Here is a 13,069-nt window from a genome sequence, read left to right as displayed (position 1 = left end):
TAATACAAAATTGAAACTCTTTTCTTTTCTACGTTTGTGTCCATTATATAAAGAGATCAATATGTGGAGGCAGCCTCACAAATAGTTATTGTCAGAAGTCATTTGGCACTAATATATTATAGATAAGGGTACAATCCAAAAATAGACTCTTCAAATTTCATAGAAGGACACTAAGTTTATTTTACTAATAATCCTGTGATGCTCTACACAGAATTTCTCTGTTTAGAGCGGGTGGAATGAGAAAATTGAAATTATTTATAGTTAATATATATTTTTTTACTTCAATACAGAATAAAATTTGCATTATTATTTTGTTCTTGAATTTTATTTCAAACCGCACGATTGTGTTTTACATTGTCTTCATCTGATTTGTTCCTTGGTTCTCAAGGTACATGATAGTGGTGTAATAACTTGTATACAACAAAAAAGACCACTGATGTTTAAACAAGTTGTTTTGACTGTGTTTTGTATTTGCACATTTTCTTTTAATGTTAGTTTGTTAAATAGTTTAATTCAAAATTTAGTCTTCATGTATAATATTAGCCTTTTAAATTGCTTAGTGCATTTATCATCTTAAAATATTATTTTAGTAATGCTAAGAACTATTTTGTAATACTTAGTACTATTTTAAATATGACTAGTGATATGACATATTTTTTCATTTAATTTAGTAAGATTTGGCATTGAAAACCCCTTTTTTTTTTTCCACCTTCAAGGAATGGATAAACCATAAAAGATGTTTATTTACTCATGTGTCACATTGTGGTTTTACATTAGATTTTAATGTATTTTGTTGTCTAATGTGCCTTTCTTATAATACAGAAAAGTGATCTCCATTGTGATTTCCTTTTGCTCTGCTAGATGACTAAAGGTTCAGACTAAGAGTCTGACTTGTTGTCCTTTATTTGTGTAAGTACTCTTACATAATTTCAGTAGTTCTCCTGTCTTAGTTGAGTATTCATACAAAGAAAGGATATTTCAGTTAAGTATAAGGTGGCACAGTCAGCTTTAATCACTTATGCTTGGATTTGTTTCATTTTCATTTATTAATATGTGATATCTTAATATTTTTTTCCCTTCTATTAGTCTTTTTTCAAGAGGTCTGGAGGAAGTGTTGCTGAATAGGTGGAATCATAGAATCATTCTGGTTGGACAAGACCTTTAAGATGATCAAGTCCAACCATTAACCTAACACTGTCAAGTCCACCACTCAACCATGTCCCTGAGAACCTCATCTACACGCCTTTTAAACAGCTCCAGGGATGGTGACTCCACCACTTCCCTGGGCAGCCTGTTCCAATGCCTGACAACCCTTTCCAGGAAAAAGTTTTTCCTAATATCCAATCTAAACCTCCGCTGGCACAACTTGAGGTCATTTCCTCTTGTTCTATCACTTGCTACTTGGGAGAAGAGACCAACACCCTTCATGCTACAACCTCCTTTCAGGTAGTTGTAGACAGTGATAAGGTCTCCCCTCAGCCTCCTTTTCTCCAGGCTGAACAGCCCCAGCTCCCTCAGCTGCTCCTCATAGGATTTGTCCTCCAGGCCCCTTCACCAGCTTTGTTGCTAATGTTGTACAGTTTTAGTTCAGTATTAAAGGAAATGGTTAAAAAGCAAGTTTAATTATTCCAGTCTGCCACTAAAGACAAAGAGAGTTTTGTTTACACAGGTCTGACCTCTAAAACATGCCAGATGTTGTGGAATGAGCTATATAAGAACTGAAATAGATGTTTACTCTTCACAAAGTTAGGCATGTTCTTCAGAAAATAGTTTTTTTAACCAATTACTCTCATCTGGCCATTTCTACACAAATTGAGTTTTTATTATTATTATCTTAAGTGCCTTTCTTCCTCCCTGGCAAGTAGGAAAAAGGTTTTATTACTCAGATAATGAAGTAAGTAATCCATATAATAATTCCTACTTCAAAAATAACTTAAAAGTAAGTTACAGGCAACATATGGTTTCACTTACACAAGGCATCACCTGATACAGTGGAGAAAGTCTCACTAATTCTTTATTTCTTCACAGTATTTTATCGTATTTTTAAAAACTTTGTTTAACTGTGTCCTTATATTTATTGATAACCTCCTGTACAAATTATGATATGTAACTTTCTCAGTTGGGTATTTTGACATGTGTTTGCTCTTGGACTTAAACAGCTAGTCAGAACTCTTTTCCAGTTAATGTTGCCTTGCTCATTAAACTTGGAAAGTGGGACTCTTATTAACCAGCATTGGTTTAAACTCTTTTTGCCAACACTTTAAAATATTGTGTCAATGTTTTTATATATTCTGAAAATGGGACAACTTCCCAAAGCAAGCCTTGTGGAAACCAGATCTTACTTGTGAGAATCAACCTGGTGAGAAGTTAGGCTGCAAAATTTATGAAGCCGCCTTCTACACCCACTAGCTGACCTCTTCACAAGGTCATCTTTGTTCTATAGTTAACCAGACTAGGAGTTCGTACTTGTCAGCACCTACAAATACTGTAACTTGCCCGTAGTTGTGGAACAGAAGTAAAACAGTGAGAGCCATGAGCTCTAGCATCACTTCTAGTCATGATATCTAATCATTTATCCACTTTATGTCTTCTAGAATGTACTAATGTGCCTTCATTTTACAAATAAAATCAATAAACTTGCAGAGGAACATTCCAGGAAGAAGTGATGTCAGACACATTATTTCCAATGTGGCAGACAAAAGTTTTGTCATCAGAGTAGAAAGGTGGAGGTACAGTTATCTGTATCTCCAACATAATTCCTGTCTTACGTGCTTGCTCTACCAGGCGGTACTTCTACTGGATGCTGTTACAGATCAGAAAAGTACATGAAAGTGCTATCTTTTATTTGTTCCACATCTGATGTATTAATTCAGTGGCATATTATTTCTCTTGACCAATATGAGGGATGTGACAACCAGATTGGCTGATATAAGCCATTATGTATACTGAATTTAATAGATTACATCAATGCAGAATATCAAGGTTTCTGTGTTGTTTTGTTTTGTTGTTTTGCTTCTTTGTTTGTTTTGCAATTTAATGTCTAACAGCTTTAATGCATTTATATTTCCATTATACGACACTTGGGTTCAACTTAGAAGAAGGAATGAAAATAGGCATTTAGGAATTAGTGAAGAAATGCTTCTCTTCCTGTATTATGTTGCATAAATGTATTTTAAAACACTTTCAAAAATTTTCTAATTTGTATCATGCATTAACCAAATAGCTCTTATTCCTTTAAATGGAAATAGTACTATTATACTTCAGAAACTCTGAAAATTGGCATGATACATAAATACACATCATATGAGATTTTAACCATTGCTTAATTGTTTCAGACCAGCTGTTTCTTATTTTAAAACTCATGCAAGAGATTTCAAGATTGGTATTATAGATTACATATTATATTTTAAATACTAATAATATAATGTGTATTTGTATTATATAAAGTTTTAATGTTGTTTAGAATATAACAATAGTGATGTTGTATAGTAGTATTATACAATATTAATGCTTTGCTATAATAAACATTTTTCTATATTTTATACATTATACATATTACATCTTAGAATCTATTCAACTGAATATATGACACACAGGTGTATTTGAAATCAGAAGGGAAATGCACTGGTCTCACGCAGAACTATAATTATGGATTTCTTCATGACTGGACTTCTGAAATAATAATTGTTTCAGCCACATATTCTTACTCCATTTACCTCTAAGCTGTGCCACTCTTCAACAGTTTGTCCTTTACAATCCATATGAATAATCCAGCATATTTACCCTGAAGTCTAATTTTCTTAAAATAAGGAGAAAAGTACAATGTTTTTCCCACATTCAAGTCTCGAAAATGTAAATTTCACATGCTAAATAACAATACCAGTAAGAATACCCTAGTTTAGGGCACAATGTTTACTGGGTGTAAAGAGAGACATATTATAGAGTACTAATAGATCACAGGAGTTTTCATACATGGTTTCGTGAATACCTTGGCTGCTCCTTCTACTCCAAGCCTGTGTCACTTTGGAGATTATCAATATGAAGTGTCCTCTAAACACAGAAGTAGGTATGACCAAAGCTGTAGTGAGATGGATGTTTCAGCCAGTGTTTAGTTGTGCTTCTGCAGTGGAAAGTAGTCCTGATGTCCACGGAATCCCCCTTATGTGGGCCATATCTGCTACAAGGGCTGAAGAATATGAGTAAAAGGGCATCACCAGAACGATATAAGACAACAGAGGAATGCAGTGCAGGGAAGGCTGTGTGTCTTCTCTGTAGTTCTCTGCTAGATGTGTCCAGATTAAAATGCGTATGATCTTGACTTAAACAAAGAGCCGATACCACGTTCTCTTAACTGCAGAACTAGAAATCATGCAGCCAGCTTTTCTTTGGCTTTGAGATTAGCAGTAGATTTCAAGTAATTTAATGAAGAATGAACTCCAAAGCCTTCTCTGTAATTGGAGGCATTCATAATACTCCCTGTATAAATTTTATGGTGCCTAATAATGTAACTTAGTTCATGTTGCAAATTTCCACTCACTTGGGGCACTAATATGGTCTCTCACCTACACCCCTATTCCTTTAAATGTGGAGGAATATGATATTTTAAGGGATATTGATACACACGCACTGAACGAATAACAGCCATTCCTTAGCAAACATTTAATGCAGAATTCCTACGTCTTTCTGACAGCTCCCTCTAAGAAGATAGATCATCCTCTAACAAAACTATGTAATTCACCTAAGAGACTGGATTAAGAGAATTACTTTTTAACACTGATAGTTTTAAAATTAATTTTATTATTTATGTTCCAAATATGCCAAAACCAGTACATTATACTTTCTTGCCTAATATTAGAAAAACAAATCTCACTTCATTCCCAAGCTGCTCGTTGCACACATAATAGCAAACTAATGTATTTTCATTTCTTAAAAAGGTACTACTACAAAGTATATACTTTATCTACCCTGCAAGTCCAAAATTTTACTTAAAGTAATAAATGGATAGAAAAGCAACATCCCTTTATACAATGCAAACCGCAGAGCTACATGAAAAGCAAAGAACCCTGAAGTGATGAAGTGGCTTTTTTATCTCTTACATGAAATATTTTCAGACAAGGGCTATCCCAAAACCTTACATATGAAACTCTGACATTTTCTGCCTAATAATTTTAGTGATGCTATTAAGATACTAATAAGGTACCTTTAGAGTACATTTGCAGTTCAGTTGCAATTCACTTAAAATGTCACAATTCACCAAACTTCTGCCTGTCATTCAAACATATTAAATATTCAAACATGTGCAAGAAGAGCCAGACCTTCCCTGACCTCCTAACATTTCCCAAGCCTTAAGCCCCTGTCCCAAGATACACAGGAATTAACACTGACTAATGACATCTTTCCAAATATATCCATGCAGAGACTAGAGGCCTGGAATCAGCATACTTCAGAGTGTAGAAATGCCTGATTTTATATGTAATAAAAAGGAGGGAATAAAGGATTCAATATCACAGAAGAATTGGAAGAATCTCATAATTAAAAAACACAGGAGTATCCTCAGCCAGATGTTTACATCTATAGATACTGTCTTTCAGTGTAGGTAAATATATACACTCTGGTCTTGAAATGTAACAACACACTTATTAGGCCTCTTTCATCAGACAAACACAGCTTTGATATGCAAATCAGGTGAAGACTTCTTAGATACAACAATCTGTAAGCCTTTTAAGGAATATTTTTCACAGAAACATTTTCATCAAAATGATGGCATTCACAAAAAATGTTTATAATTGAAGTTTACTAAAAGTAAACTAGTTTTAGAAAAGAAAGCAAGCCTGTATGCAAAATAAAATATTTACATAAGATACAGAATTCAAGAACTACTAACAGAGAGACCTACTACTTTAACTAAGAAGAAGGAAAAGCACTTGAAATTTACAGCGTAACCCCTTTGTTCAGAATATAGAAGAAAGCTGGTTTGGGGAACCCTTTCAGAAATAAACTTAAAATAATGACTATTCAGTTATTTGAAAAACAGTAGCAAAGCCCAGAAACCATAACTTTATACAGAAGAAAAAGACATGGACATTGCTTACTACACTTACCACTTGTTTTCATTATAAAGCCTTTTAGGACATAGAAGAAACTGGAGAGATTAACCTGTTGGAAGCAGAAATTAAGATTTCATTATATGCTTATGACTTTATGTTCCTTATACAACATACAAAATAAAGTTGGCAAGGATTATAGGAAGTAAAGCTATTTTTTTTAGCAATTAAGATATGCATTAAAATACTGTAAGTCCCAGTGTTGTGGCCTAAAACAATGAAGGATGGCAGAGGACTTCTAAAATGTATAGATAGTAAATGTAGATATTTTGGCACTATTGTTCTGAAGACGGATGACCTGTTTCAATGAAATATGGAATGACAATTATTTACTCTGATGTAAATTTGAAAATATTACTACCAGTAAAATGACCTAGTGACTTCCAGGGCTTTAAATGAATAGTTGGACTTTTGTATCTCTTTTTTCCTGAATTTCTTTTAATCCACAGACGAATCCTGAAGAATCCTATAAAGATAATTAAACAACTCCTAAAGGTTAAATGGTAAGTTGATACACAAAATAGTACAATTGAAATAATGCTGAGGCAGGACAAACGAGGGCAGTGCTGCCACAGAATTCCCAGAGGAAATGCTTCTTCAGAAACCCTGATAGAACAGAACTTATTGACCTCGATCCTCTAAGGTAGCTCAGCCCAAAACCTTCAGTATGAAAATTCTGGCAAGCATGAAACAGTCTGTGGAATTTAAAAGCACAAGCAGCAGTATATGGCAATTTGGACAAAACAGAATTAGCCAATATAAATATAATATATCAATATATGGACACACTCATTTACATACACAGAGAAAGAGGGAAAGCAGAGAGGTATTTTCTATTAGACTCAAAAACTGCACAAGTCTTGAAACAAAAGGAGGTATTTATTCATGACATACAACCTTGGATAACATTATACTTAAAATAGAAGTATTGAAATATTACTATATGTGATAACGATTTTTTACAGCAGTCCTTTATAAAAAAATCTCTTAGAAAGCAAGCTGGTGAAGCTATTCACCATATGAAATTTCAAACAGAAATCTGAAGTATTCAGAGGCAATGGGAATTGTTTTTTAATTTATTACTTCAAGCCTATGCTTTTAAAAGACAAAATTGAGTCTGTAAATTTATGAAGTGTGGATTGCAAACATGAACCAAGAGCAAAAGATGACAATGAGCTAATGCAGATCACAACTGTTATCTCAAAATTAACCAGATAGCATAAGTTCAGTACTATTTCTTTCATGGAACATTTTAATCTTCATATAATTAGATAGTACTATTGTCCCAGATATCAATGTGAAATGTAAAATCACACAGGCCCTACTTCATACAGGATGTGATGGAGAAGGGAGAGCTCATGTGGGGATGTGGAAATGAATTTTGCAACAGCATTCTGGGAAGATATGAGCAGGGAAAAACTAAGTAGTTGGGGAAAGGTTGTTACAGCGAATGAGATATGAGATAATGAAAGCCTTCCTGAGGGTTTTTAGCTATTGGGACAAATACAAAAAGGGGCCACCATGGCTGCTTATTGCTATCATTTTTACTCCACTTTAATTTCTGTTTCATTGCAAATGCTTGGCAGAACCACTGATCAAGCTTATCTTTTCAATGGGACATCTAGGTGAAACTGGATCACTTTTTAACATTTCTCAGATAGTTACTAGCAGATGGAGTACTTATTATTGTTTTACACTTTTCATATAAATTTTCATCTGAATTGAATGTCAAATATCTTATTTTGCTGAGTGCATTTTCTCAGCATTTCTACAATCCTTCAATAGATGCCTTTTCACAAAAATGGTAACACTATTGTTTAGTTGCTAAATATTTCTCATATGTTAAGTGCACCTCGCAGCAAGATCATGAGCACGAAGCAGAAAATACACAGCTTCATTATTCTATTAATATTAAAAATTGAAGAAGAAATGTTTTAGAATGTGTTTACACTTTTGAATAGAAATTTTACAAAATCAGTATTTGTGATCCAAATTTTGCTCTTTGTGTTCTGTATTGCATTTAAGTCCTATATTATTCCAGTTTTCACTGATTGTAAATATGGATTTTCTTCTGATTCACAGAGCACAAAAGAACTAGCCAAATTTGAGTTACAATCATAATTTGTATCAAAAAATAGAAACTCCTTTAAGAATATTTCACAGAATCACAGAATTGACTGGGTTGGAAAAGACCTCATAGTTCATCAAGTCCAACCCTTGGTCCAACTTCAGTCCATTTACTTGATCATGGCACTTAGTTTTGTCCAATCTCAGTTTAACAACCTCCAGGGACGGTGAGTCCACCATCTCCCTGGGCAGCCATTCCAATGCCTGACCACTCTCTCTGTAAAGAATTTCTTTCTAATATCCAGCCTGAATTTCCCCTGGCAGAGTTTAAGCCCATGCCCCCTTGTCCTATTGCTGACTGCCTGGGAGAAGAGACCAATCCCCACCTGGCTATAACTTCCCTTCAGGTAGTTCTAGAGAGTGATGAGGTCACCTCTAAGCCTCCTCTTCTCCAGACTAAACAAGCCCAGCTCCCTCAGCCTCTTCCCATAGGTCTTATGTTCAAGTCCCTTCACCAGTCGTGTTGCTCTTCTCTGGACCCGCTCCAGCACTTCAATGTCTTTCCTGAACTGAGGGGCCCAGAACTGAACACAGTACTCCAGGTGTGGCCTCACCAGTGCAGAGTACAGGGGAAGGATCACTGCCCTTGTCCTGCTGACCATGCTGTTTTTGATACAGGACAGGATACCGTTGGCCTTCTTGGCCACCTGGGCACACTGATGGCTCATGTTGAGCTTCCTGTCAATTAGTACCCCCAGGTCCCTTTCTGCCTGACTGCTCTCCAGCCACTCTGTGCCCAGCCTGTAGCGCTGCAGGGGGTTGTTGTGACCAAAGTGCAGCACCCGGCACTTGGCCTTATTGAACTTCATCCCATTGGAATCAGCCCATTTTTCCAGTCTATCCAGATCCCTCTGCAGAGCCCTCCTGCCTTCCAGCAGGTCGACGCTCCCTCTCAACTTGGTTTCATCAGCAAATTTGCTGATGATGGTTTCAATCTCCTCATCCAAATCATCAATAAAGATGTTAAACAGGACTGGACCCAACACTGACCCCTGGGGGACACCACTAGTGACTGGCTGCCAGCTGGATGCAGCCTCTTTCACCAGCACTCTCTGGGCCCGGCCCTCCAGCCAGTTCTTAATCCGGCAGAGAGTACACTTGTCCAAGCCATGGGCTACCAGCTTTTGCAGGAGTATATTATGGGAGACAGTGTCAAAGGCTTTGCTGAAGTCTAGATAGACCACATCTACAGCTTTCCCCTCATCCATTTGGGCAACAGTAACCAGAGTCCCCATTGCCCCTTGGGTATCAAAGCCAGAACATCCATCATTAAAATAACAAGCTCATCAATGCTTGACAAGCATTATGCAGTAACATAATCACTGAGTTTGTTTAACAGGGTGGTATCATGTTTCAAAGTGAGCTTCTTTATATGACCTTCAGATCACATACCCTCTGATGACTTCTTTTTAATTGAGCTTAGTGAAAGTGAAAACCTACCTATCAAACCAGACACACCTATCAAATGCTAACATAAAAAATGGAGAAGAAGTTAGGGTTTTCAAGGCGAATGTGCTTTGAGCACTAAAATAATAGTGTGTTATCCCATCTTTTGCTGGCCACTTTGAGTACTTAAACATGCCGCTGGTCTAGGATATTGATCATACACTAGTAGATGAAAAATTAATTATTCAGTTCTGCTAAAAACACCCAAGAGACTTATCAAAGGGTAGTATCTAGCACTTTGTAATACCTGGCTATGAGCTGCACTCCAGCACTTTCAGTGGCTGGAGAGGTTCACAATTTTTTCAGGGTTCTTTTACAGATGCATAGATTAGTTTTTATTAAAGAACAGACTGAAGTTTCTAATTTGCATTGATTCACACAAAGTATTCTAATGGTACACACATACCTCTGAATTTTTGTCTTTCCATGAGCACACAATATCTGGATGGAGCAGAGCACTCTCTGTGCACTACAGCACTACCACTTAGTAATAATGATACCATATGATATTTGAAATAGTTTGGGAACCCAGTTTAATAGATCTGCACCAAGTATATGCTCTATCACTCTTTATTTCATGCAAATGTAAACAATATTCTCTGCTTTACCTGCAGTGCTTATGGAAAGACTGAAACAACAATATCCTTGGCAAAACATTAACTTTGTCAGTGGCCAATCTCTTTTGCCAAGGACCTACATATCTTATCCCCAACACTTCAGATCTCTGTTTACCAAAATAATCATTTCACATTTAAAACTTCTAGGTTATTCTGAGCTTTGAATTTTGAAGTACTGCATAGAGCTCACTGCACACTTGTGCTATGGTATTTCAAAGGGAATACTGGTTTGACTTCAGCACGCCTCCAGTTAGAAGTTCAGAGTTGGCATCACTGTCTTTAAAGCCAAACACTTTTATGGAGTCCTGGATTTCCTTAGCCATTCATTTTTAGATAATGTTAAAGTTTATCAGTATATAAAACTGTGTTGTCATGTAATTTGTAATTATTATCCACATAAAAGGATGTGTGGTCAAGAAAAGCAATGGGTCAGGAAAGGAGATTATAGGACATTCTTGGCTAATTCTGTAATTTGATTTAAAGAAGTACTTTTGAAACTATAGAAAAAGTGGTTATCTTTTTAAAATTGGGGACAAGGGGATGTGACTCTAACAAGAAATGTATTACTTATGAATTGAAGACTTTCTTAGCATATAAGCCCCTGAATAAATTTTTGAGCTAATAATGCAGTTTTGCTTCCCTTTTATGCCATGCTTAAGAGATCGAGATTTTTTTCAAAGGCAAGATACGTGTTTTTTCCACCACTTTCGCTATGTTTCCAGTGAGGCTTGATTCAAGCATTGAATTAACTAACTTTTGGTAACTGTTAACATTTTAAAGATTATAATTACAACACTTTTGTAAACAGCAAATTGGAGTCATAATAAAATGACTAAACTGGTTCCCTTCTTTCCAGCAGTTAGATTTAGTGATATGCCTGCTTTCTTTTCTTTTCTTTTCTTTTCTTTTCTTTTCTTTTCTTTTCTTTTCTTTTCTTTTCTTTTTTTTTTTTTTAAACAAGCCTGTCTGAACAAGGAATCAGCACAAAATGGAAACAATGTTGTAATCCTTTCCTCCAGAGATCCGTAGTGCTTTAAAGAAACAATACTTTTTGTCTTGAAAGCATGCACTGAGCTACTGTTATTAGAAAAGAGGGAGCAATTACTACATTTTTAAGATAAAACATCCTTAAAACATCCTCTAATTGGCTTTATATCTGAAGATGCACAACTTTAACAAACACTTCATTTATGTTTCTTCTTCTTCAGAGGAAGCCTAATCTGCACACTGAAGTATCTCATTTTTCATATCCATAATTTGCCCCTTCTGAAAACAAGCCTCTCAAAATAAAGAGTGGTTGGGTTTTTTTTTAGTTCTGCCAAAATGTTTTCCCTTTGGGGGTTCTGATTAATAGCCTGGAATTAAAGTCAAAGGGCAAATTCAAAGGAAAGGGTTATTCATTTAAATAAATGAAAGGTTTGGTTTTTTTGTGCAATAAACGTCTCTCATTTAAACTATGCTGTCTCTACAGCTGTATGCTGTCAAAAACTTCCAGATCTCTTTTGCTCATCCTCACTGCTTGCTCAGTTCGCTTGCCTTCCGTGCACACCTTTTTAAGAATGCAAGTAAGATGCAAAAGATTTTTCAAAAGTCAGCCCTTAAACGGATGTGCTTTCCGAAATCCCATGTACAGCTCCCATGAGAACACAAACTCCTGAAAAGGAGACAACAAACTACATATTGTATGTGCCATTAGCATTAGACCACCACCTGGCTTTTCGTTGTCTTTCTTCACAAAAGGAAGGTTTGCAGAGATTCCTGAAAGCTGTTGTTCCAATTGATTATTTTATAAGGGGATGCTATAGAGCATATAGTCTCTGTTTTAAGTCATGTGCCTGCTACATGTGTTAGGCCACTGCTTTCAGTTCTCTCATTGCTCTAAAAAATTCTCAGGAATGAAGTCTGAGCAGAGAAAAACAGGAAAAATCCCACCTGCCATTAAAAAAAAAGGTAGTCTGATCCAAACTGGGATATCTGATTACTTAACTTATGATTTACTGTCACCTCTGTTCCTTCTAGTTGACGACATTTCTGGGAATCACTCTTTTTTCTTCTTTGTATAAAAAGCAGACACCAACACATAAGAATCATGTCTACACAAATTAAACCAAAATCTGCTTTATTTTCTTTCCACACTGCTTTTCTATTTAATGTTTAAATCAGACAGATTAATCCTTCTGTCAATTTCACTTCATGTCTGTTATTGCAGCCTTCAGAATATCTCTACCACACCGTATCTCTCCAGCAGTGGAATATTCTGCAAGATTAATTGCACCAGCTAATCTTTAGATTTAATCCTGACTGCAGTTGACTGCCCTAAATTTCCCTCATTGTCTAAAGCTGTGGTTCTATTTTTGCAGTTATGCATTGTCATATTATCTTGGAGTACAGGTTTGAGTCAGTTCAGACACAAGGGCACTTTTCCAACTGCACTGTTCACTTAGCAAGAGCTAATGGTAGAGGTTTTGGATGGTGAGAAGCCTGATGCTCTGACTGCTGCATATGCAGACTCACTTGTTCATACTGTTTCCCTGTGAGACTCCCTCTGGACCAGCCTTTTTGGAAGAGCTGAGCTTCTCTTTATAATATCAGACTTTTCCTACATTGCTGGCTAGAAACCACTGTCCTTAAAGCACTGCTTCACTGCCAGGACACTATTCAGCACTGCAACAGCAGTACATAACTTTTTGTTTTCAACTGAGCAGTGACTGCAGCAGCAGACGCATGGATCCTTGCCTGATGGCAGCTGTACATGCCCTGATGCAGCTGTATTGG

This window comes from Nesoenas mayeri (assembly GCF_963082525.1).
Source record: "Nesoenas mayeri genome assembly, chromosome: Z".
Taxonomy (NCBI): domain Eukaryota; kingdom Metazoa; phylum Chordata; class Aves; order Columbiformes; family Columbidae; genus Nesoenas; species Nesoenas mayeri.
Note: the sequence above shows the minus strand (reverse complement) of the source record.